The 27,236-nt window shown below is 40.5% G+C and overlaps 1 protein-coding gene across 5 annotated transcripts in view; it reads right to left on the bottom strand.

The window, feature by feature from the left end:
• The window catches only part of LOC122793658 (zinc-binding protein A33-like), a 990,434-nt gene extending 965,511 nt beyond the window's left edge, over nucleotides 1–24,923 (bottom strand). Inside the window, exons 1-3 of one of the 5 annotated variants that reach the window (XM_044061880.1) lie at nucleotides 24,848–24,923; nucleotides 24,558–24,615; nucleotides 21,886–21,945 (exon numbers count right to left, since the gene is read on the bottom strand). The gene's annotated coding sequence lies outside the window, so the exon portion shown is untranslated. The other 4 variants (XM_044061879.1, XM_044061878.1, XM_044061882.1 and 1 more) reach the window with 4 other exon arrangements.
• Between the last annotated feature and the right edge of the window lie 2,313 nt (nucleotides 24,924–27,236).

Genomic DNA, 27,236 nt, shown 5'->3' on the forward strand with positions numbered 1-27,236 from the left:
CTGTGTCCAAACAGCTGCCTGAAGGACTAAAGCTTGTGAGCAATCATCAACTGTGATATTAGTAGAATACACACAGTATCAACACATACGCAGTGATGGTGAACCTATGACACACGTATCAAAGGTGACACACACCACAGCCGTTTTAGGTGACACGTCAATGATCTCCAACACCAGAGTTACCAAAGACACTGCTTTTGCATATGTTGCTCATGTGAAGTGCAGTGAATTATTTTGTGCCAGGAGCTTTTGACCCGCAAAACCCAAAAGGTTCACCATCACTGTGAATGGTGCCACAGCCATGACAACACCTGCATTGACAAGACACATGGAAGGAGGTGTTGCAAAACAGACATAACACCCAAGTATAATGTGGATATCACATCCTAAGAACAGACCAACAGGTATGTGACCCGTGTCCTGCGGTACAGGGTAAGTGGTACTTCCACCAGCATGTGGTCACAGTGCTGACTACTCCCTTGACTGCAACACAAGTACTGGGTATGTGAAGGACATGCACATCAGAGGGCATACTAATGTCATGGATCTCAGCCTTCATCACACCAATAACTTGAGTACAATGCACCCTTCTCCATGCAACTCCTTACACATGTTCCAGTGATGTGTAACTGAAGTGTTACAGTACGTTGTCACAGCTTATTGTCGATACCTGGGTATCCTTTCTGGGCAATATACATGACTATCTGATGGTGCAGAACACCAATCAATTTGTTACATGAGACGCACGTATGCTACCTGTTCACCTTATGCACACACTGTGCACACAGGCATCAGAGAACATTTTATATAATTTATGACCGTGTAAATTGTGCCACAGATATATGTCATGCACACAAGGCAACTAGTCTGTATTGGCCATACTGTCACATACAGGTATAATAATGTCCATCCTAATATCTCCTGCAAACATTACAGTAGCAGGACAGGGAGTGTGGTTACCCTGATATAGTGTGGATGCATCATACTAGCTGTCCAGTGTGTGCAGGCTCATCTATTACCACTCTACATCACATGGTATGTCAGAGCAGGAGATTAGTGGTGGTATTCAGATATTATCCAGGATTGTGGCTGGTTCTTGTAATGTTTACCATGAACTTTTACCTGTGGACACCATGCTGGAGACCTCTGCTGAGAGTACACTCATTCAGGTACATCGGTTTGCACAGCTTCTCAATATGCACCATACCTCAATTTTATGTCAGATCCCAGACAGATGTCTGCATTATTCATGTAAGGATGCTTATCTCTCACACACATCCTCCCCACTGTTATGTTGCCTTGTGTGACAGTCACAGACAACACACTTTCAATGTACAGTCTGTACTGTACCAAATATATATGTACTTGGTGGTGCTGCTGCTACAACCATCTTCCATGGACATGCCCTCCTCTGCTGTGCATCTGTGTCCCTATCCAATACACACACTTCCCCAGAGTGATAATTTTACATGGCAGTCCCATGTCCTGTTACATATCATTAACACAGCTTCAGTATAAAATGCCAGGAGTGGGATATCACAATACGCTGCATTGTAGGTACACTGTCCTGTACTGTGTTTGGATCACATACTTCACATTCATACCTCTCAATTGTCCAGATATTCCCAGGATGTCCAGATATTTTCCTTACCAAAATATGTGGCTTTCTGCCATATCACTGGGATCATCTCTGGACTGATGTGACTCATAGACATTTGGGTGCATATCTCTCAACTGTCGATCTGTGCAAAAATGTCTCATATTTGTGATAGTTTCCTAATAACAAGTTGCTTTCCTGGCAAATAACTTATGTCATTGCAGAGTGCAGTTGGTAACTGATAACTGACATCTGAGTTTCAAACTTCATAATCTTCAGAAACAGCATGCTAATATACAACCTATATATTCTATTAACTTCATAAGTTTGGACGTGGAACATTAATCTGTCCCTATTTCTGGCCCTTTGCCCCCCCTCCTTTTTATGGCTTTGTTCACATTTCTCGCTCCAAGAGGTTGAGAGCGTTACATTTGAACACATTCCCATGTGACATCTCTGTCAAATATATCCCCCATTACTGGTTATTTGTCCTCTCATTAAGTTGGCCTCTGTGCAGACATGTTGCACTAACAGAATGACAGCTATTTGTACAGCCATACCTCTCAGCTGCACAGATTTTTTCAGAACATCCAGATTTTGTCTCATTTTTGGTCTACTTCTCATACAACAGAAACAAAGCAAAGCTTGTTCACCACGGAGAGGTTTAAAACTATTTAGTACTAAAAATCAACAAGCATAAGAACAAGAATAAAAACACAGTGAAACATGAAATCAGCTTAAAGTAGCTGGATATGTGCTTTCAGCAGGAATGCCTTCAACAGATCATGTTGTGCCAAACTTTGCTCATCAAATTTAAACAGGGGCTTAGCCAATCAAAGTCTACTTTCTCAGCTTCTGCCCCTTTCAATGAGGGTTTTAAAGGGAACATCCCATTTAGTCCAGGCAGCTTATCAGCCTGCAACTCAGCAATCCAGCGAGCTTCCACAATAGCAGTTAATTGCAAAGATTCCCCATTCTCGTATCTTCAGTCAATACTTCACGCACTATAAAATTAAAACTATGGCCTGGATAATTTATATGTTGTGACAAGGCATTGGTTTTGCTTTTTAGCCAGATATCACTTAAATGGTGAGGCACCCTCTCTTTAAAGGGTCTACTGGTCTTCCCAACATAAAAAACAGTGCATACATTACAGCTAGCGACATAAATATCATTATTGGTATTGCAGTTGGCATAAGTCTTAAGTGTGCATTCCTTCTAGTAACAGGATGTTCAAAACAGTTCTTGAAATTTAGAAGACCACATACTTAACATTTTCTACATGGGAACGTACCCATTCTCTTAGTGATGAAGTTCATGTTGCTATTAAGTCTATCTTGACATAGCAGTTGTTTTAAATTCTTTCTGTTCTTAAAACAGAATCTTGGTGCATCACCCACTATTGTCTAGATCTTCTAGTTGTTTCTTACTATATCACATATTTGTTGCACATCACTGCTATATATAAGCAGACATCTTATTCTTCCTAGAAGTGAACAGAAAGTCCCAACAACCGGTCAGATCACAACAACTTTAATGGCAGATAAAATCCAATAACTAAGCGCTTTAGCCACCAATGTGGCTTCTTCAGTCATTGGAACAGGCATAGACCTTAGTTTAAATAACCCAGTACATCAAATAATGAACCAAAATAGAGCTACAAGAAACGTCATAATACAAATGATGTTCTAATGTACAGAAACATATGTTGTATAGAAATGTATATAAACCTTAAGTCTAATGAATTGAAAATTATTTATTTTTTAAGAATGTTTTAAAAACCCCAATCTAGGAACAATTAAGGAACTCCAAGCCCTGAAACCAAAGGACTTGAGTTTCCCTAAACTACATAAGATCTCTGTTTCAGAACTGGCATGAATGAAATGCAATCATTTACTCCTGGTGTAGGTGTGGCATTTAACCCAAGTTGCCACTTATATTGCTTATTTTTGACCAGGAGTCTGTCATCCCCCCTCTTGTCTTAGGTGTCACACAATCAGTAACAAAGAAAATAAATTTCTTAAAACTGGTACAAACAATACTGTGACCATACAGTGCATTGTGAACATCCCTGTTTTTAAATTGCTCGCAGATGCTCACATATTCTATCCTTAAGTCTACGCACTGTTTTGCCCACATAAAAAGCAGAGCAGCTGACACAAGTAGCTACATATACCAACATGGCAGTGTTACAGCTGCATCTGCCAGGGCAAGCCAAGGTGCAACTATATTCATGTATTGCTACATAGGGTCCATCATTAACTATATTCATGTATTGCTACATAGGGTCCATCATTAATGTAGTGACAGAATCTACATTGCTAGAATCTCCCCGTGTTCTGACAAGAGTATGCTTCCTCTCAGCTGATAAGTATATTTTTTGGCACTTTTTAACTGTTCAGAGTTGAATAAAACAATAATTGAATTCAGTTGAGAATAAAATGCATTTATTTAAACTGTATTTGCTTTAATACTGTTACACACTCAAGTGTGCTAGCTTCCACTGCACTTGAACTGTTTTTAGTGCTGTTTTAGCTGCTTTTCTATAAAAAAAATTCTAAGCTTGTTTCCTGCCTTTCCTGTAACTAGTCTAGTCAGGATACAGATTTGCTGTATCCAGGACCGTTTGTAATCATTTGAGCCCCTCGAAGCCTTTCTGTGATGCAGAGACGCCTTCTAGCTTACTAGTGGGAGTGATAAGCACTAGGTAGCCTATCTACCACAACAGGAGTGGTTTCTGGCCCAGAAATTGTAGTTTATTGGCTGTTTGGGCAGTTTTTCCATATCTTTCAACTTTCTGGTTTAAAAGCCTGCGTTTGCACATCTCCCGCCTTTCCTGTAACTAGTCTAGTCTAGATATAGATTTGCTGCATCCAGGACTGTATGTAAGCATCTGAGCCCCTCCCCCCCAAAGCCTTTCTGTGTTAGAGGGAAGTCTTCTAGCTCATCAGTGGGAGTGGCAAGCACTAGTTAGCTTATCTACCACAATATGAGTGGTTTCTGGCCCAGAAATTGTAATTTATTGACCTTTTGGGCAGTTTTCCATCTTTTCCAACTTTCTGGTTTAAAAGCCTGCATTTGTGCTTGTTTCCAACCTTTCCTGTAACTAGGTAGTCCAGATACAGATTTGTAGTATCCAGGACTGTTTGTAAGCTTCTGAGCAGTGCCAAAGTCTGCTCTTCAAATTTTCCCTGAGATCTGCTAGTTCTATCCTCTCCTGCACTTTTACTAGCTTATTAGTCTAGCACTTTACCAGACTTCTTGTAGCAATTATTGTAGCACACAAAAGTGCTACCAGCACTAAATGTTCTACAAAGAAACAGCTCCAGTACTTATTATTAATGCCCACCCCTCCAGGCATGTCTAAAGGTTTGTTCTCTGTGCGGTTTCCTATTAATCTGGTGAACTTGGGTACACTGAGGCAATGTAGCAACTGCCTCATGTACACTGACAACCCTCTCCTCTTACCTCCCAAAACTCAAGACTTGCGAGAGATGCACTTTTATAGCCAAATTGGAAGTCATGCACTCTCCAGCCAAGACCGTAACAACTGGCCAAGAGGAGAAGGTCAACACTTGCACCATACCACATGGAACACATAGCCCTCCAGAACACATGCCAGCACTGCCTTCACATAAAACACAGAAACCACACACCTACCTTCGTGGAGGTTCTCAATAAAAATCTACCCAAACAGCAAAGACCTCCAAGTTAGAAACTCACTCAACCACCACAATACAACAATAATCGCGAGACACAAATCAGTGTGCCACAACCAAAACCCCTAAGGCAAAACAGCATGCACAACACACTAGTCATAGGTGACTCGATAGTGAGGCACATTGATGTCCCACTCACTAGGTTGAATAAGGAGAAAGTAACAGTCAGCTGCCTGTCAGGCATCAGGATCTGCCACACAGAGCACATAGTCATATTTGTACCTGTTTTTAAGGGACCCGAGTATCATTGTACATGTGGGTGTGACTGACCCGAGACATACCTCCCTGGACCAATGAAAAAAGAGACATGGAGGCGCTCTCGGATTATGTAGCACAGGCGGGTATGACCCTAGCCCTGAGCAGCATCCTACCAATCACCTAGAATGATATCAAAGTGCAAGTAGAAAATGATTTCAACAATTGGCTAAGTTTCTGGTGTCATTCTAAGGGGATCCAGTATCAGTCTGCCTGGGATGACATGACTGACAGACCCCGATGCTCTGGCAGAGATGGCCTGAATCTGTCACCCCTGGGCTTCAGGATACTGGCCAAGGCTCTTGCCACCCCAATAATGCCTTTTTTAGGCCGTGTTCCAAAGACCCAAATTACCACTGTAACAGCTATAAACAAATGCAATCTGAGAATCATGCTGCTCAATGCTAGGAAGTCTAAATTTCAAAATGCACTCACTCGAAGCACTCCTTAAAATGGAGAACATCCTCATTTGTGCCCAACAGTGACCTTGTTCAAGACAGCAGAAATATCCTGGGAGTGCAGGGGTGCTAACTCATTCCACACCTTTCAGCCCAAAAACCTGGACCAAAGCTCCAAAGGTGGTAGTGTTTCCATATTCATAAAGGACGCGCACACCTCCAGACTGGTAGCCCAACATAATGCATCTGAGATACTTCAGGTGCAGCTAACACTGGGACAGCGATTCAGGTCGTAGCCTGCTATAGGTCCCCAACCATGTCCCAAGACTCACACTCCACATTCCTAAGCACCATGGAGAAAAATAGGGTCCAACCTAACACTCCCATACTGGGCGACTTCAACTACCTCTCCATTAACTGGGAAAACTACTCCTGTACAAATACACTTGCCCAACGTTTCCTGTAATTCATTCATTCCAATGCCCTGGACCAGCTTGTTCTTACCCTCACTAGAGGTAGCAACAGACTTGACCTGGTCATTGCTAACATGGATATCCACGGCATTACCCAGACTTGCTCTGAGCTACTGCACAATGATACTTCCTACGCAGAGCAAACAGATATTGCCAATATACTGGCCGACAGATTCAGTGCCAGCTTTATCCCTCCCCACCCATAGGACCAGTCACAATACCAGTAGATTGCCATCCACCCAGTATTACTGTTGCACAAGTTAAAACAGCACTTCCAGGCCAAGAATACAACTTCTATGGGACCTGACAATATCCCTGGCTGTGTTCTACATGAACTACAGAGTGAACTGGCACCTCACCTGTGTGTCCTGTTCAATCACAGCCTCACCTCAGGCTTTGTCCCTACCAAATGGTGCAATGCTACAGTCATCCCTCTCCACAAAGGAGGAGCGACTACAGACCCGGAGAACTATCGCCCCATTAGCCTGACAAGTCCGATATGCAAAGCTATGGAACACATCATCATGGACCTAATAAATAAAGATATAGGAAATCTCCAAACTCTGGATTCTACACAGTTTGCTTTTGTGAAGGGTAGATCATGCCTGCTTAACTTGGTCAACTTTGATTCAGTCAACAGAGCTGTGGATGAAGGCAAAGTGGTTCATACAACCTACCTTGATCTGGCCAAGCCTTTGATACCATTCCCCACTCAGGATTATAGAAAAACTCACTAAGCTAGGCATCAATCCCTAAATCCCTAGGGGGGTTGCAAACTGGCTCACAAGTAGAACCCACAGTGTGAAAGTAGCTGACTCCAAGTCAGACTGCTGACCAGTCACGAGTGGAGTCCCACACGGTTCGGTACTGGGTCTTCTCCTGTTTGGCATCTACTTCTCTGAAGTCCAGGCCAACACAAAGGGACTCTGGCTGACAAAGTTTGCAGACAATTGCGAGTTGGGAGCTATTATAAACTCCCAAAGTAATGTTGACACCGACAGAAATGCCTCAATGAGACCAACGGCTGGTGTCAGAACCATGTCTTTAAGCTCAATACCACAAAATGTGCAGTCATCCCCTCTGGGAAAAATCCGGTTCCCATGGAATTACCACATCGATAGTAGTCCACTAAACACAGAAGGCATTATAAGAAATCTGGAACACAGGTTGACAGCAACCTCTCTTTTGACCACCACATTCTAGAAAGTCCTATGTGGCACATCTCATTACTAAGGGTTTTGCATCCAGGAAGAAAGAGGTCACGGTCTCCCTCGACTCTTCCCTCATTAGGCCAATCATGGAGTACAATGCCCCATTTGGCACGTACTTCACTAAACACCTGCAACAACTGGAGAAGCAGCAAAAGTACCTCACAAAGAGGATCCTAGGCCTTAAACATTTGTCCTATATAGACATACTCAAAACTCCCAACTATTCTCAGTCTCATATCGCCTACTTAGAGGCGACCTCTGCTTGACTTACAAAGCCATGTCTGACCCAGCTCTGTTAGAAATGCTACATCTAAAGAAATCCCAATCCCTCCGCAACACATGCTCCAGAGACCTCAACCTCATTACCACAAACAACAGAACATGCTGGAGGGACAGGTTAATAACCCAGAGACTGCCCATGCTACGGGATAGACTTCCAAACATGTCAAGAAGAGCACCTCACTGGCCCTCTTCAAGAAAAATCTTGATGAGTGGATGGGAAATAGAAAATTCACCCCAGGGTCACTCCAGTGGCTTTACTCGACAGAGGCACTGGGAACTAAGGTCGGGTGGCACAATACCAGGGTAATCCTATGGGCTAGGCTTGTAAAGGCACCAGGGCCATTAGCCTAGTACACACCTATGAACCTATAAAATGCTTGATCTACTGAATGATAGTAAGACCTACAAGAAAATATCAAAATGTGAACTGAACAAGATCAACAAAATAAGTAGAGACTTTTGTATAAATTTACTAATAACACGCGTCATTACACAAGATCTGTATGAATATGTAGTAACCCATCTCACTACACCACTCTAGGGTCTTCCAAAAATTCATAAAAACATCAAGGATCCACCAATGCACCCCACGACTCAGGTAGTGGATGGATCACAGAACCCACCTTCATCTTCATTGAGCATAAACTGAAAGAAGCACTCCCAAAGGCAATGACAGTATTGAGAGACCCCGGCATTTTTTAGAAACTATCTTCATTCCTTCAGACGTTATGGTAACAATGGACATGAAAAATCCTTTCATGGTCATCCCGAATGATTATGGGATTGGATCCATACTGAATTGAAAATCTTTGATAAGAACATGATCCTGCAGACATGCTTTCTACTGGAATTGGGGCTGGAGAATAACGTTTTGCTGTTTGGATAAGAAAACTATTTGCAGAAATGGAGTGACGCGATGGGCACCTCATGTGCTAATAGTTACCTGAATATTGTAATGGCTCAATGGGAAGCAGCATATGTGTTCAATGATGTGAATGAATGGAAGACCTATGTGGACAATCACTGCCCTTCCAAAGGGAAAAATGTAAGAACAGCTGTTGGCCTTTTGTTGACTGAGGAAAGCATCATTCTTGGACTTAGACTTCCTTGATGTCACACTTCAAAGAGGAGTACATGGTATACTCAAACAGGTATTCGGGAAGGATTGGTTGGAAAAATAGTCTCTTATACAGAACTAGCATGCACCCGGTACATATATTCCCCAAAGTTATCAGGGGACAGTTTCTCACAACATCCAGGTTATGTACCAATGAGATGAATTATAATGAAGAAACTGAACAGCTAGTACAGCACCTATGTAAGAGCGACTATAAAAGGTAAATCAGATCTATAAAAGGGGCTGCTGAGACCAAGGAGATGAGAACCACAGGTAGACAATATTTTCTTCATGACACTATTGAGAAGGAAGATAAACCCACGAGGAGCCATACAGAAACAAAAGAATGAATAAGATGTCTGCTTACATATAGCAATGATGTGCAACAAATACATGATATAGTAAGAAACAACTGGAAGATCATGGCAGCAGATGAAAAGATCCAACGTATAGTGGGTGATGCACCAAGATTCTGTTTTAAGAACACAAAGAACTTAAAAAAACAACTGCTATGGTCAAGATACACCTACTAACAAGAAGATGAACTCAATCACTAAGAGAACGGGTACATTCCCATGTAGAAAATGGGAAGTATGTGGGCTTCTACATTTCAAGAACGGTTTTGAACATTGTATTACTAGGAAGGAATACAAATGCCAACTACAATAACAAGAATGATATTTATATGTCACTAACTGTAATGTATGCACTGTTTATTTTTTTATGTTGGGAAGACCAACAGACCCTTTAAAGAGAGGATACTGTGCCATTTAAGTGATATCAGGCTAAAAAGCAAAACCAATGCCTTGTCACAACATATTATTAATTATCCAGGCCATAGTTTTAATTTTATGGTGCTTGAAGTATTGACTGAAGATATGAGAATGGGGGATCTTTGCAATTTGAATGAGATCGTGGAAACTCACTAGATTGCCGATTTGCAGGCTGATAAGCTGCTTGGACTAAATGGGATGTTCACTTTAAAACCCTTATTGAAAGGGCGGAGGCTGAGAAAGTAGATTGCTCATCAAATTTAAACAGGGGCATAGCCAAAGTTTGGTATAACAGGATCTGATGAAGGCATTCCTGCCAAGAGTGCTTATCCAGTTCATGTTTCACAGTGCTTTTATTTTTCTTATACTTGCCGATTTTTAGTATTAAATAGTTTTAAACCTCACGGTGGTGGACAAGCTTTGCTTTGCTTCTGCTGTTAAGTTTTAAATTAGCAAGCTGCCTTTATCTGTGGTGCGTTTTTACCTAGATTTACTTCTCATACAATTGCAGTTTGGCAAATCAATGGTAAATTACTAAGGGTTGAAAACAGTGACAGACCACAACTCTCAACTGTCCAATTTTTTGCAGAATGTCCAGATATTTTGTCTGTTCCTTATAAAATATACAATTTTCTGGCAAATTACTGGGATGATCTGAGGACTAAAGTCACTAAATAATGATTATATATCATCATTCTCTTTCGGCTTTTCCCGTTAGGGGTCGCCACAGCGGATCATCTCTTTCACCACCATCTATCCCCTCTTTCTTGGCCTTCCCCTTCCTTCCTTAGCAGCTCCATCTTTATCCATCTTTTCCTTCCCCTCCTCAGCAGCCCCATCAAACTCTCAACAAACTCTCCACTCTTGCTTTGTCTCTGAACTGTCAACAATGGCTGACCCCTAATATGATTTGACCTCCTATCCAATCCTATCCTAGTCACACATCTCACAATCTTACACATCTTAACTATCACACATCCAGCTCAGCTCTCCTGCCTTTCCTTTGCCAAACTGTCTCCCCTCCAATAGCAACAGCATTGTCCTACTCACCCTCTTGTACTTTCCTTTCACTCTTCTTGGTACCGTCCGTCTGTCAACCACTCCTCCCACTCTTCTCCATTCCACCCCACCTGCCCTGTACTCTTCTTCACCTCTCTTCCCACATCCACCATTACTCTGAACTTTGATCCCAAGTACTAAAAACTCGTCCACCTTACCAACTCTACTCCCTGCATCCTCACGTCTCAGATCCCCTCCTCCTCTCCACATCAGCTCATCCCCACATCCACTCCCATCCATCTGTCAACTGTCATCTCCCAACCTGTCCATCTGTCAAACCTCCCACCACCACCTCTTGATCTCAGATAAGATCCACCTCTGACCTTGATCACCACCTCCTCCACTATCCTCTGTCCCATCACTACCCTACCACTGCAGTCCTCACCACTGTCCACTCCCCCGACCATATATCCTGTACCCTCCTCACTCTCTTGTTCCACAACTCTTCTCACTTTCTGCACTTCTCTCACACCTTCTGCAATGAGTGTCAACTGTCTCTGCACACCTTCACTATGTTCATCAACCTCCTTCCTTTCTTCTCTCCTCCTCCCAACAAAGACTCTCAAAACATTGCATCTGTAGTGCTCTCACCACGGCATGAAACCATACTCTTGACCACTAATCATCACCTCCCACTTAACCTCTACCTTCCTTACTCTTTCCCATAACTCAATCCTGGACTAATCAGTTTTATCTGCTCTGCTGCCCATAACCATATTCTTCTTAAGGATAGGTACCAAAACACTTTCTCTTCCTCTCTCCTCTCCACAAAATTCCTTCACTCAATCACTCCAAAAATTACTTTCCACTCCTAGAAATTCATCTCACTCCCATCCATTTCCATTCCATTTCTCTTCTGTCACTTGGCTTCCATTTCTTCCATTCTTTTCTTCTGCCCTTACTTCCTCCTTGCCTCTTCCTGTTTAACTTCCTGATTCCTGATTCACTATCTTCCATCATTCTCTCTTCTCAACATCATTCATCCATCTCTCAAAATTCAAATACATTTTCTCTCCAAATACTCTTTCCATCGAGTGTGTTCTTTCCCTCACTATCCTTTATCACCCTCATTATCTGCACATCCTTTCTCAGCTCTGTCCCTCTGTCTAGCTAATCGGTCCAGGTCCTTTCCTAATCTTCTTCTTTCCTCTTCTCCTCTCTCGGCCATATGCCCTATCCTTAGCTCTCTGCCACCTCTCTCTTTCATTGCCATTCCTCTACTTGTACTCATGCTTCTACTTCTCATCTTCTTTCTTAATTCTCTCTTCTTCCCTCTTTCTCTTCTCCAGTACTCTCCTTGTGTTTCTCATTCCACCTCCAGGTCTCCTTTCTCCTCCTCCATGTCCCATGTCCCACCACTCACATGGCACTATATATATATATATATATATATATCTATATATATATATATTTAGAGTCATACACACACACATAGATGTATATATATATATATATATATATATATATATATATATATATATATATTATAAATACACACACACACACACACACACACACACACACACACACACACACACACACACGTGTTAGACTTAATGCCCATCAGAAAAATGCAAACAGACAAATCCGGTTACTCTTGCAACTTTCTAAATTTAAAAGAGCATTATTTAAAATCTGTCCCTATTTTGGGGCATTTGCCCACCCCCATTTTGTCAGGTTTTGTCCAGATTTTTTGCACTATGAGATTGAGAGGTATGTGACAGACATTTGAGTCTCAGACTCCATACCCTTCAGAAAATGCATGCAAATGCAAAACTTGTCATTCTGCCAACTTTCCAAGATGGAAAACACCAGTTTGATTCGATCAGCTTTCTAAGTTTGTAATAGCAATATTTAACAAGTGTGTCCCTAGTCTTCATCCTTTGTTCCCACATTATTTATGGCTTTTGTCCATATTTCTTGCTCCAAGAGTTTTGAGCAGTTATGTGTACAGCTCTGGTGATCAATGTGGCATTCCGCGCAAATCTATGAACTGTATGTGTTCTCCTTTACACAGAACTGACATCCGTGTTTGCATACAAGATTTCGCGGCCAGCAATACTATAGTGAGCCACAAAACCTAGCTTAGGTGCACCGTGCCTCATTAATAAACATTGCACACTGTCAAGTGCTAAACACCATTGTGGCGACGTAAATTCCATGTAGGCTCTGCGTGAAGCCTACACGGAGTTTACTGAATCCGCATGAATGTTCAACACAATATAATGCAAAACAAATTAAAAGAAAGATAGTTGAGAAAACTCACCAGAAACAAATGTTTATATGCAAGCAATAAGAAAATGGAACAGTCAGAAGAACAAAACACAAATAAAGGTAGCAAGTACAGCTACAAACAAAATTTCAAAACTTACAGGAAAATTACCAAGAGTAGGTAAAGGCAAATATGCAACAAAGTCTAGAAAAATATGCCTGGAAGTATTTAGATAGGTATTTTCATACGCCAAGTAGACTTCAAACAATTTTCCTTGGATGGATAGCAAATATTGGAGGTGTAACGGGCAAGAAAGAGGTAGCTGGGAACATATTTTTTGGAATTGTGATGAGCTGGCAGATTTTTGGGATTGCCTGTAGACCGCTCTGTCAGAGATGCTGGATGAACGGATTGGACTGACTGGGGGGGGTGATTTTTTTTTTATGCTACAGAATTGGAATTGCCTGGACAAAGTAAATACTAATTATGGTGGCAGCTAAAAAAAAAAAAAAAAAAAAAAAAAAAAAAAATTACTAGAAAATGGAAATCAAAGTCTAGACAAACTTTACTAAAAGTAGTGAATACAGTAAAAGAGAGAGATAAGACAACTGGAATTGTGGGGAGCTTTGAGCAGCCTATCTGTCCCTGGAGGAGTGGTCTCAGCCCAGCAACTAGTAGTTTAATGGCTGTTTTGGGCTAATTCCCATCTCTCTCATCTCCCTGCCTTTAAAACCCGCATTTGCGCGTTTTTTCGCTTTTATACTACTCAGCCAAGCTTCTTGTGGTGTCCTGCAGAGTACTACAAGCAGCAGAGCAACAAAAAAAAGAGTGACTTTCAACTGATGCAGGAGAAAATGCAGAGAAAAAAATACTTGTGACTACTAGTCTCACCTAAAAGCGATTTCTAGCATTTCTGAGCTTTAAAAAAACTCTTTGCTGCATACTAAACTGTTTTTTTGCTGTTAGCACTTTTTAAAGTCATTTAAGTTTGTTTTTGTGCTGTTTAACTGTTGTAGGCTACACACTGAAGTGCACTAGCCTGTTATAAGCATTTAAAGTGTTTTTGTGAAAGTTCATTGCATCTTCTGCCAAAAAAAAATATTCTTGTTTCCCACATTTTCTAAGCTAGTCTAGTCCAGTTTTCAGGTTCTGCTGAATTCAGGACTGTGGTATAAGTTCCTGTGTTGCCCATATCCTTACTTGGACAGGAGGAAGTTTCTCTGTTCACCACTGAGAGTGGGGAGCTTTGAGCAGCCTATCTGTCCCTGGAGGAGTGATCTCAGCCCAGCAACTAGTAGTTTATTGGCCGTTTTGGGCCAATTCCCATCTCTTTCATCTCCCTGCCTTAAAACCCGCATTTGGGCGGTTTTGCTCACCGCGCAGCACCGGTTAGCTAGGGTTAAACTATTCCAGGCTCCACAGTCTGCTCTTCAATTTTTCCCTTAGAACTAGTCAAACTATCAAAACCCAAGGCAGGAACAGCCAGTCAGGAGGAGGAGAAGGGAAACACTTGCACCACACTTCCAGTCTCCAGCAATCAACACACATAAATACACAAAAACATACTTGAAGGCTCTATAAAAATCTGCCTAAGCAGCAGAGATGTCCAAAGCAGACATCCAAGCAACCTCCACCCTCAAACAACAACCACATATCACATATTTCACAAAGTTAGTGTGACACGCAACCACAGCCCTTAAGGCATAACAACACACTCAATACACTAGTAATACGTGACTCTGTTGTCAGGCACACTGACGTTCCACTCACTAGACTGAACAAGGAGAAGATTACTGTAAGCTGCCTGTCGGGTGCCAGGATCCACCACATAACACAAGCACTCAGGTCACTCCAAAACAAGTACAAATATGATTGAACATGTTGGTGTGAACGACGTGAGATGTACCTCCCTGGACTACATGAAAAGAGACAGAGGAGCTCTCCGATCATGTAGCCCAGGCCGGTATGACCCTGACCCCGAGTAGCATCTTGCCCTCACCAAGAATGATGCCACAGTACAAAGAAAAAATGATCAGTTTTAACAATTGGCTAAGCTATTGGTGTCGTTCAAAAGGGATCCAGTGTCTGTCACCATGGGATGACATACTTGACAAGCCACGCTGCTTCGCTAGAGATGGCTTGCACCTGTCGCCCTTAGACTTTCGAATACTGGCCAAGGCTCTTGCCACCCACATAGTGCCTTTAGGCAAGGCTCAAAAGACAAACCCACCTCCATAAACAACACAAGTAACCAGAAACTGAGGGTAATGCTACTCAATGCCAGAAGTCTAAACCTCAAAATGCACACACTCGAGGTACTCCTTAGCATGGAGAAAAAGCGATATCTGTGCAGAAACCTGGTTCAAGGCTCCAGGAGAGCACTCCAGCACTGAAACCTGGTCCAAGGCTCCAGAGAGCACCCCAGCACTACCAGGTTACAACTCATACCATACCCTTTGGCCCCAGAAACCTGACCGAAATACAAAAGGAGGGGGTGTAACCATTTTCATAAAGGATTCCCACACCTCCAGGTTAGTAGCACGGCATGAGGCCTCAGAGACCATCCATGTGCAACTAACAGTGAGCAAAGCTGCTTTTCAGATCGTAGCTTGCTACAGATCACCAACCTTGTCGCAGGACCCCCACTCAGCATTCCTGAGAACATTGGAAAATATAAAGGTCCTACCCAACACCATGATATTGGGAGATTTCAACTACCCAAACATTGACTGGTATACTCAAGTACAAACTCCTTTGCCCAACAAAGTTTATAAACTCAAACGCCCTGGAACAGCTGGTCACCATGCCTACAAGAGGTGACAACATATTGGACCTGATCATCACCAACATGGGGGATCAGTGCTCCACACCAGAGGTAAACCCCTCGCTGGTAAGATCAAATCATAAACTAATCACACTGGACATCCACATCCCGACCCCACCCCCAGTCAAGGAAACCACTGTGAAAAACATTTCAAAAGCCAACTTCACACTTCAAGACCAAGGTGGAAAGTTTCAAAGCCCCCTTGCTAAAGAATAATCCTGCCCAAACCACAGAATCCTTTACAAATGCTTTCTATGAGCATCTACAGGGATGTATGGATCGAGCCATCCCAAGTAAAACCAAGACTCACTCCTCCAAAAAGAGGAAACCAGTCTGGTGGTCCTCGGCCATAAATAAGCTATACAACAAAAGGAGGAAACTATTACTTGGTAGAGCAAAATCCCAAAAAGGAAAGACATCACTGATCAATATTAGCAAGAAACGACGATCCCTCATAAAATCATCTAAGGCCAGTTTCGAAAGAAAAATTGCCAAAGACTCTAAAGATAATCACATAGCCCTCTTTAGCTATGTCAAGAATCTAGGTGGCAACTCTCAGATATGCTCTGAGCTAGTGCAAAATGGCAAAAAATACACTAAACCTACTGACATTGTCAACATCCTGGCAGACAGGTTCAGTGCAAACTTCACCCCCCTGTCACCCCCTAAAGGGCCCGTGTCCATCCCAGAAGAATGCAGAGCCACAGACATGCAGGTAAATACAGCACTCTCCAAAGCTAAAAACACAGCATCAATGGGACTGGATGGTATCCCAGGCCGAGTCTTACACGAGCTCCAAAATGAACTAAACCCTCACCTAAATTCACCGTTCAAAACACTGTTCCGCCTTACCACAGGCTATATACCCAAAGAATGATGTACAGCAACAGCCATCCCGCTCCACAAAGGTGGTGCCACAACAGAACCTGAGAACTCTTGCCCTATAAGCCTGACTAGCCTGGTCTGCAAAGCTATGGAGTGGATCATCATGGAACTCAAACAGAGATATTGGGAACCTCCAGACACTGGACCATACCCAATTCGGCTTTGTTAAAGGCAGATCCTGCCTCCTAAACCTAGTTGACTTCTTTGAAACAGTTACCAAGGCCATAGATGAGGGAAAGGTAGCCCACACAGCTTACCTGGACCTTGCTAAGGCCTTCGACACCATTCCCCACTCTGGCATCAAAGATAAGCTCACCAGCTTAAACATTAACCCCTATGTCACGAGATGGGTTGCAAACTGGCTCACAGATAGAACACACATGGTCAGAGTTGCGGTTGCCATGTCAGACTCTAAACCAGTTACACGTGGCGTCCCACAGGGCTCGGTCCTGGGACCACTCCTGTTCGGTATATACTTCTCCGAGGTACAGGCAAGCACGGGAGGATTATGGCTGACCAAGTTCACAGATGACTGCAAACTAGGAGCCATAATCGACTCTCCGGCTGATACAGACATCCTCCATAAGAGTCTCACAGAGACAGATACCTGGTGTCAGAACCATGGCCTCAAGCTAAATGCCAAAAAATGCATACACATCCGCTTTGGGAAAAACAAAGTGCCCACGAATTATCACATAGGTGGTAACCCACTAAGTACAGAAGAGGTAATTAGGGACCTGGGGACCCAGGTAGATAGCAACCCCTCCTTTGATAAATCACATTGCCAAAGTGGTTAGAAATTCCTTCTATGTAGCCCACCTAATCACGAAAGGGTTCACATCGAGATCAAGAGAGAGGTCATTGTGCCCCTCTACTCATCACTCATTAGGCCCATAATAGAGTACAATGCCCCATTTGGAATGTACCTTACTCGACACCTACAAACAGCTGGAAAGACCACAAAAGTACCTCACCAAGAGGATCATGGGCCTCAAACAGATGCCCTATGCAGCTCTACTAAAGAAACTCCAGCTCTACTCGGTTGCTTACCGCCTGCTCAGAGGAGATCTCTGCCTGACCTACAAGGCCATGTCCAACCCAGAATTAATGGACATGCTCCACCTCAAGAAAACCAAATCTCTTAGAGCCGCATGCTCCAGTGAATTAAACCTCAGCACAACAAAAAACAGGACATGCTGGAGGGATAGATTCCTGTCCCAGAGACTTCCCTCGCTCTGGAACAGAATCCCAGTTTATGTTAAGCAAAGCCCCTCACGGACTCTCTTCAAGAGAAATCTTGACGAGTGGATGGGAAATCGTAAATTTACCACAGGATCACTTCAATGGCCCTGCTAGACAGAGGCCCAGGAAACTAATTCAAAAGGGAGGCGAAAGCCAACACATTCTGGATAGGCTTATAAATGCCCTTGGGCACATATCATAGGTAGGTACTAGGCTATTTAGAAAAAGGAAAGGAGCAAACTACACAGGAAAAAAATGGGAATTGTGGGAACAATACAGGCAGGGCAGGAACGAGGTTTAGGAGGCAGGATTTAAATAAGGTATACAATGCTTAACTAAATGACTGGATGGTTTATAAACGATGTACAATGTTTACAACTACAGTTGTTTCAATGGTGTCTGATGTAAACTGTAACTAAAGTAATATAATTTTGTATGCTTTTCATTTATATAAATGTAAGATTGCCTTTGACATGTGTAATTTTAATAAAGAAGTTCAGAAAAAAAGAAAAAGTAGGCAAAGGCAGTATGTTACATGAGTGAAAACATGAAAAAAGGTGCTGAGAAACTCATTTGTCAAATAATACAATGTTTTAAAACTGTACTACTACGTACACACACAAAATTATTTGCCAAATACTACTACACTGTGGGCCCAATACTAAAAGACTTGGTCTCGGTGTAAATAGCTTACTCTGGTGCAAGTCTAAAAATTCTAAAATGACTTGCTTTCAGTATAAGTGACTTACTCTGAAGTGTTTTTTTTTTTTTAAATCTAGTTCTTTGTTGCATAAATGTACACACAAAACTACATTTATATATATATATATATATATATATATATATATATATATATATATATATATACATATACATATACATATATATATATATATATATACACACACACACACACACACACACACACACACACATATATTATATATACACACACACACACACACAGAATCTATATGTACATGCGTATGTATGTAGAAAGAGAGAGGCAGACATTTTATACACACACATACAGTCCATTTAAGCAATAACTACAGTAATACATAGTTATGTACATTAAATAAGTAAATTTTCATTTAAAACCAGACTTTTGTATTCTGGAAAACATTTTCTAGGTGTTGGCTTCTTGCACAAAATGGCAGTGTATGCTGGCCTAGTGTGGGTACTTTCAGTACTATGCCCGAAGAGTGGTCAACATAAACTGTAAGTGGGAATGTACTAAAAAAGGCAACACCAAAAGTGCCATGAAAGTTTCTACATTACTTACATTTCGCAGACTCCAAAAGATAAGTGTGTGGTTGCCCAGTCAGATATTGTCAAATCCAAATAGCTTTAAGATACCGAACATACTGCAAACTAAACTGTACTGTTAGCATTTGTTAGTTACTAATTGCTGTGAATTCGATCTGCTTCATAACCCCCATGTTGCTGGCATGCTACTATAAATGCAATGTGTTTGGCCAAGGCTTAACCTTAGGTGGTCAAGTGGCACATATGCATCAACTGGCAGAATGTTACAAGTTTCAGAAAGGCCTCAATTTATAAGTAACATCCACATTTCCTGTGGTATGCATAATAAGACTTGCCATATTCAGATGTGACCCTTTGCTTTATAGGCTGCAAAGTGCATGGAAGCAATTAGCAAATGTGTCACAAGGCTGCAACAAGATTTAGAGTGTACCATCAATAAAGTGACTATAAAAACAAACTGTAGACCAATATTTTAATAAGGTAAAACCCATACTATGAAAATTATTCCTGATTTAAAGAATGGCACTGCAACAAATCTCATAAAAAGTTATGTTGGATGAACACACAAATGGTCAGAAGGCAAACAAAAGTACACAAAGGGAATAAAATACATACAGTAAGCAACCCCGATATGCTAAACAGGAAATACAGCAGAAGATTCAAAATACAGACATTTAAAAAAACACAGTAACCAATGTATCACAACAGAGCTGACAGAATATAACCGAAAAAGGAGGCAAACGTGTTTAATTTTGTATTTAATATTTACTACTAAATATACGTCAGCTGATGTCTTCATCTATCAGTAAAAAAGACAACATTTTGATCAAAACTGCGCCTGGAAAGAAATTAATCACAAAATTATGATTAACGTATCAAGGACATATCAGAAATTCAAAATCTGGATGTGTGTGTAATTTAAGAACCCACCCCAAACTCACAAAGTATTAAAGCTCATAATCACACAAGAAATGACAAAAGCTTCCAAACTCATGTTGAAACTCATACATTTGTGCCCTGAAAGACATATCTGAAATCTAGACGGTTAACTATCAATATAACACTAGCACAGACAAAATCTGTTTTCATGTCGACAAACTGCAAAAAATGCCAAAAGCCACAAACTAATACTAAAGTGCCATATATGCTATAATGACAGTCACATATATATATATATATATATATATATATATATATATATATATATATATATATATATATATATATGTATATGTATGTATGTGTGTATATATATATAAAAATATATAACTCTGGGGGTGTGGTAGTGTCCCCCACATGGGGGGTGCAGGGGGGGGGCTTGACCCTGTAAAAAATGGCTTCAGTGCTTGCTGAAGGCAGTTTCAGTGAACCGATTCCAGTTTGTCTTCGCTGAAACTGCCTTAGACGGATTGACATGAACCCTACATATTAAAATTGGGGCAATGAATTTTTCTACTTGTGTGTATTCCCAATTACTCAACTACTATGTTTGTGGTTGCTAGCAATGTTAAACCAAATGAACGAGTGCTACAAGATTTACAGAACATCCTGAGAAGGAAATGCCTCCTCACTTAACCCCCTGCAATATGTGCTAGATTTAATACTAAATGTATTATTATTATTATTATTATTATTATTATTATTATTATTATTACCACACTCTAAACTTTTAGTTATTCTAAAATAGGGTTTCCAAGAGTGAAGGCTACTACTCTTCACTTCCTGTATGGTGCTGCCAGAACTAACAACCTAGATTTTGTTTTCATGGCAGTTCAATTTTTGTTAATACAACTGTGGTCATTTATTTTAACTGATTATGTGATAACCAAGTAGGTGAGTGGGTCCAAAGACCCTTTTCAGCTATGATCTGGGCACAGGTGTGCACATAAGCAACATACCTTTTTCCAGATATTTCTCATTCAAACACAACAGAAGTTTTACAGGTTCTCTTAAAGTTCAAAGGTTACCAGAGTGTGTGTAGATTTGGCTGACGTGGAGCTAAGAAGATAGCTGTCCCACCTTTACGAAAACAAATTTTATTGGGGGGGGATATTAAAAAAAATATGGAAGGTTAACAAAGACGGTGGAAACCTAAATTAGACAAAGGAATATACCAAATGCAGTAATTATAGGGCAAAATATTATAAAAGTGTTCAACTAAACCAATAACACAGAAACAAATAGTCAAGAAGCAGTAAGGTAGCATAATGGGTTAGTCCTAAACGCATCTAATCCATAACCCCACAGTTCACGGGTACAAATAACAATAGGTCGCTGTGTCTTCTTTTTGAGTTTACATGGTTTCCACCCATTCTTGTTGACAGCCTGCATTAAATTGTCTATAGCTACTGCATTTACTCTTTGCAATTTGGGTTGCGGGTGAAAAGATCAGACACAAGACAATTCCACTTACCTAGTTAAAAAATGAGAGAAAGCAATCGGATGGTATAGGTTGTCATAAAATCTTGAGAGATCCGGAGTTTCATTTTGCAGCAAATATATACAGAAGTGTAACACACACACACAGACACACACACTTCAATTAGAAGTAAACAAACATGGAACCCACCTCCAGTCTGGAGTGTATGCCTCCATTGCATGGCACAGCAGAAATGTGAATTAGACAACCCTAAACAAAAATGTTGTATATCACTGCAGTATCAAAATGCTGCTTACTCCAAGAAAAACAAACAAATTAAGGGAAATAATGGACTAGCAAAAAAGTAGCTATATTTATTTATTGATCAATTGACATTTGATTACCAGGAAAGTAGGAGTCCATTTTCAGCTGCAGCCCAAACAGAAAAGCTTCAAAGTTTTACAAAACATTTTATGAACAATAATTTTACAATCTTTAAGAATACAAAAAGCAACTACAGCTTAAATAACTATATCAAATTAGACATATGAAAACATTTGTTAAGAGAAACAAGTTATAAGACAATGATTTAAAATTTTACAGAAATTGTATTGTAGCCAGTGAATAGAGAAATTAAGGTAAGTTAGTTTAATACAAACAGGAACTGTAATATTAAGTGAGAGAAAAGCCGGCTTATGGTATATTTAACCACTAATTCAGGAGTGGGTTTGGGTAGGAGTATATAAGGAATTACGCACTGCTGTTGTGGTTTGACCAGGACGTTAAAGCCAGAGTGATTAAACAAAGTCAACCATGCGCAACTCCTGATTGCATTCCCACATTTGCAGAGTGCATCAGTAAAGTGTAGGGAAAGTAAAGGAGAAGTGAGAATCTCCTTTGTGTTTTTCTCTCTCTTTTTTTTTCATTTGTCCAAGATTTTATGATGGACAGCCTAAATACATGGAAAATCCAGTACATTTCTGGTTATTTTTGCAGAATGTACCTGATTTCTCTCATATTTTGCAGTCCTTAGAGCATATGCTGACAGAAAAGTCTGGCCGTTCAACAGTACTTCAACGGCCAGACTTATTTCTATTCGTATATGCTCAATTTAAAATTGGCATTCTGGTTGGACTGCCCAATCAGCGTGCAGATTTTTGAATAAGAATGACCTATCACTGTACAATTACAGACAAATCCATGGGAAGAAACTGATAGAAGGGAGTGGGAGAAGAAGGGAAAGTAAGGAGATGTAAGGTATGAATACAAATTTAGGGATATAGCTTATCCTTGTGTTGAGCAAGAGCAGCCAGCTTTTAGCTGGGAAGTCCATCAGAATGGTTTTGAAAGAGAGGAGGGAGGGCATTGACCCGATGGATACAGGTAAGGAGTTCCAGTCCTTAGCAACACGATACGAGTACAGACAATGCCCGGCAGATTTGCTAGGAATTTTTGGCCACTGGATCACAATGACCAACTGGGAACATAAGTTGTGTAAAATGTTATTTAGTGTTGGACAAGCGGATGGATACTGGATAATTTTATAGGTGGTAAGAAGCCATGTATATAACAGTTGATGGGGTAGTTCTAACCAGTTTAAGCTTTTTAGTGCTATATAGTGGTGGGTTCTGAAAAGGGTATTTTCTGCATATTTATCAACTTTGTTATAGCACTGTTAAAGCTTTGATTTTTACGATGCCTAAAGGTTAGTACAAATGAGAGTGCCATAAAAAAGTGTGGGGAAGAAATAAGCAGTAACAGGTGTAGTTTTAGTTGCATCGGTGAGAATAATGTATTCCCAGCGGAGTTTTTCTTCTGCAATTAATCAAAAAAACATAGATGCTTTCTAAAGCCAAAACCTCTCTCAGCAACTCAACTAAAATACTGTATTCTAAGTAGTATACATAAATTACATTACTAGTACTTTAAAACTTGGAATACACATATGAATACATATTTAACATAATGGTTACGGTGTTTACCTTACAGACACAGGTTTTTATTCTCACATGGGGTAATTGGCTGGCTTAAAATGGTCCACAAAAGCAGTCAGCCTACTACTAATCTTTGAAACTATATTCTAGATCTAACAACTATTATGTAAGAAAGCTGTGCTACCACTGGTAGAGATTGGTAGGTAAATCTGAAATGTCTAGCTACACCCAAGGTTGGTAACTACACAAAAAATCTCAACAAGCTACTTCGGAGATGCAGTTTCCTGTTTCTTGAGTACAACAAAATGCTATACACCAACAGTTTAACAACACATTCATTATACACCACACAAACAAACTGATTAATTAGCAGGCTCCAATTACCATACCTCTCTACCTCCCAGAGCAAGAAATCTGGACAAAGCCAGAAATAACGGGGGGACAAAGGCCCCAAAAAGGGAAGATTGTAAATATTGTTGCTATAAATTTAGAAAGTTGCTAGAATAACAAGCGTTGCATTACTATATATTTTCTAAGGGATATGAAGTCTGAAATTCAAATGTGTCATTATTTATGATTTAGTGATTTCAAACCTCAATGATTTGCCAGACAACCACAAATTTTATGAGGAACACACCAAAAATATGGACAGTTGAAAGGTATGCTTTCCACTTATAGCCCCACAAGGGCAATGCAATATTACATCAATTCAGTAACATGCTGCAGCACTGATTACCGCGTTACCATTACCTAAAACATCTACAAATTTTATCCAGCACACACATATAAATATTTATATATACACACAGGGAGAAGAGAGCACATAACCTAGACCTTGCTAATTATGAAACATAATTAAAGGACCACAAAAAAAAACTTTTGTTCGTGCAATTTTCAAATGCAATCCGCTTTAATTTGCACAAAATCACAAGCCATAACTAAACTCACCTGCATATAAAACATCAATCGTTCCGGGTAAACGGTGATAACAAAATTCAAACATCCTCTAAAATAAATGGAGGTTAACAGTTTAGATGTCACTCCTTGATTAGCAATTAATTCACATACAGTCCACAGAACCTCCCTGAAAATATCCGATCTTGTATATAGAAGACAAACGGTATGCCAAATATTCACCGAATACCCAATCAAATGTAGCTTTTACTCACAAAATACTTAACGTGCACAAAACTAATACTGAGCTCCGTGTTGATACTACACAGTGCTTATACACATACCGGAAGAACTATTTTCTCTTTCTATCTGCTGCAGCGCGATAGGATTGTGGGAGATGAAAGGATTGTGGGAAATGGGCGTACTGATGTCATTAAAAAAGTGTACTGTTTAGTTAGTTGTGTGGCATTTGTATGTGGTTAATATGTGGGGATAATCGTGATAATTACAAACTAGGTGTGTCCTTATCAACCTTTCGTTCCTAGAAAGCGAGTCGCGTGGGAAAATATGACATAGAATGAGACTTGGACTTCAAAAACAGTATAATCAAATGTACTGGTGTATATATACAGGCGCGCATACACACAAACACATATATGTGTGTATGGAAAGATCAACTCTCTCTGCGGTGAATGTTGGAACAGCCGCATCACCATATTGTAGCAATCTTAACTTCTGAAAGTGTGTTTATATGGTTGTATGTAAAAGTCGTAACCTCCCTATTTGTTCAATAGCAGGCATCCATTGCTTGCCCCTATTAGCACTCAACCTGCGCGCGTTGAAAAGAAGTACGAACTCTTGAAAAGTAGGTGCATCTTGCGGAAACTTCTCTAGCACGTAACATAACGTTTAAATATCCAATAGAGCATAACTCTTGACATTATTAGAACTTTACCCCACTGCGACTTTCGCGCAGGATTGACAGGGCTGAGTGACAAGCCATGCAGATTATGAGTGTCACCGTGAATATTTGTAACACAGGCTTCATGCTTTTTTGATATATTTAGAGTTACCACAGCTTTTAGTAAACAATATGTAAAACGGAGATTAAATAAAGTTATCTTTGTTTTCTATATTTGTAAGTGGCACCGTCGAAACCTCCGCATGTCCTGGGTGTCTGACTTGCTTTGTCACTTTGTACTTAGTCTTAACCACATTACTGTGTTGTAGGGTAAGAAGTGGGTCAGAAGGGCAGTATGATGTACGCAGTACCCACAAGTTCCAGTTTTGCACTCTGGATCCATAACCCGTGTACCCCCCAGCTTTCTTTGGTATAATGTTGTGCAGTAATTGCTTTTGCACCCTCACCTTTCTTTAAACTTTTTTTCTGGAGATAAAGCAACAAACAATATTCTAAGGCAGTGGGACAATAAACACATACAATAAATGCCCCTCCCCTTTAAATCGCAATTTGTAAACCCTGGTACCAGCAAATGAGAGAGTGCTTTGTATTTAAATTTTAAATAAAGTTTAGCATACTCGTCTTTCTGAGAATGGGTTTTCCATGTGTATTCAAAGCACTTTTCAAAATAAACGTCACGAGCAAAGTGCTGGGCGGGGTTTGGGCGGTCTTTGCTACTGCTCATCTGGTGGGGTGATGTTCTAAAGCAAAACCATTATTTATATATGACTCAGCCAAGAAAGAATTAAAAGATGCATACAGGACAAAATTTGTGGAGGAAGAGAACAATCATTAAATTATTACTAATGTATGACTATATCGTGGTAAGACAGTAATGAAAAGTACCGAGTGGTATGTGATGATAAATTACAACATAAGGGGAGCTGAGTAGTCTAGAAAACATTGATAAAAGCGTAAAGGTAGGGTTACCACCTGTCCCACTTTGCGAGGGAAAGTCCCTCTTTGGGCAGTTGTGTCCCATATTTTATGTAATAGTTGCATAAAATAGTTATTTCTGTATCTAAAATCCCTAAATGTTACAAGAAACAGAATAAGCAACTAAACTGCTACAAGAATAAGCTTTTATTTAGGCAAAAAAGTAAAGTTCTGTCCTTTGTACTGACTGTGGGTATGTGTCTGCCTGTAAAATGTGATGTGTGTCCCGAAAATATCCCACTTTGGCCATTTGAAAAGGTGGCAACCCTATGTAAAGGTTAGCTCCAGAATAAAAGCAAAACTTTTAGTACAAGCATAGTATGGGTTATGTGGTAGCTGTGGCACTGTGGATAGAGTTGCCACCCTATAATAAGAGGTTCCTTGGTTAGATTTTTGGCTGAAGTGCCTTCAGTGTGGACTTTGCATTCTTCCCTGTGTTTGCGTGGGTTTCCTCCAAATGCTTCGGTTTCCTCCCACACTCCAAAAGACATACAGTAGGTGGGTTGGGCATTCTAAATTGGACACAAGTATGCGCATAGTTCTCAACCATTCGGGGACACTTTTAAATATTAATACTATTAACATGAGACTTGACAGAAAAATTAGAATGTGAATTAATATTCAATTTCTGAAGTAAAACAAGTCTATAACTAATTATTGTCATTATTTTGTGTAATTTATTACATGTTCACCAAAAGTCATCCGTTTTGGGAGGGATTAAGAGGGACAGAGCTACAATTTTAGTGAAAATCAGGTACAATTGAGAGGTATGGTTGTGAGCGTGTGGTGTGGAAGAAATACGGCTACATAGCTAGCCATCTGGCGGTGTTAACCTT

Source organism: Protopterus annectens, chromosome 2.part0 (genome assembly GCF_019279795.1).
Source record: "Protopterus annectens isolate FY-2018-M chromosome 2.part0, PAN1.0, whole genome shotgun sequence".
NCBI lineage: Eukaryota > Metazoa > Chordata > Ceratodontiformes > Protopteridae > Protopterus > Protopterus annectens.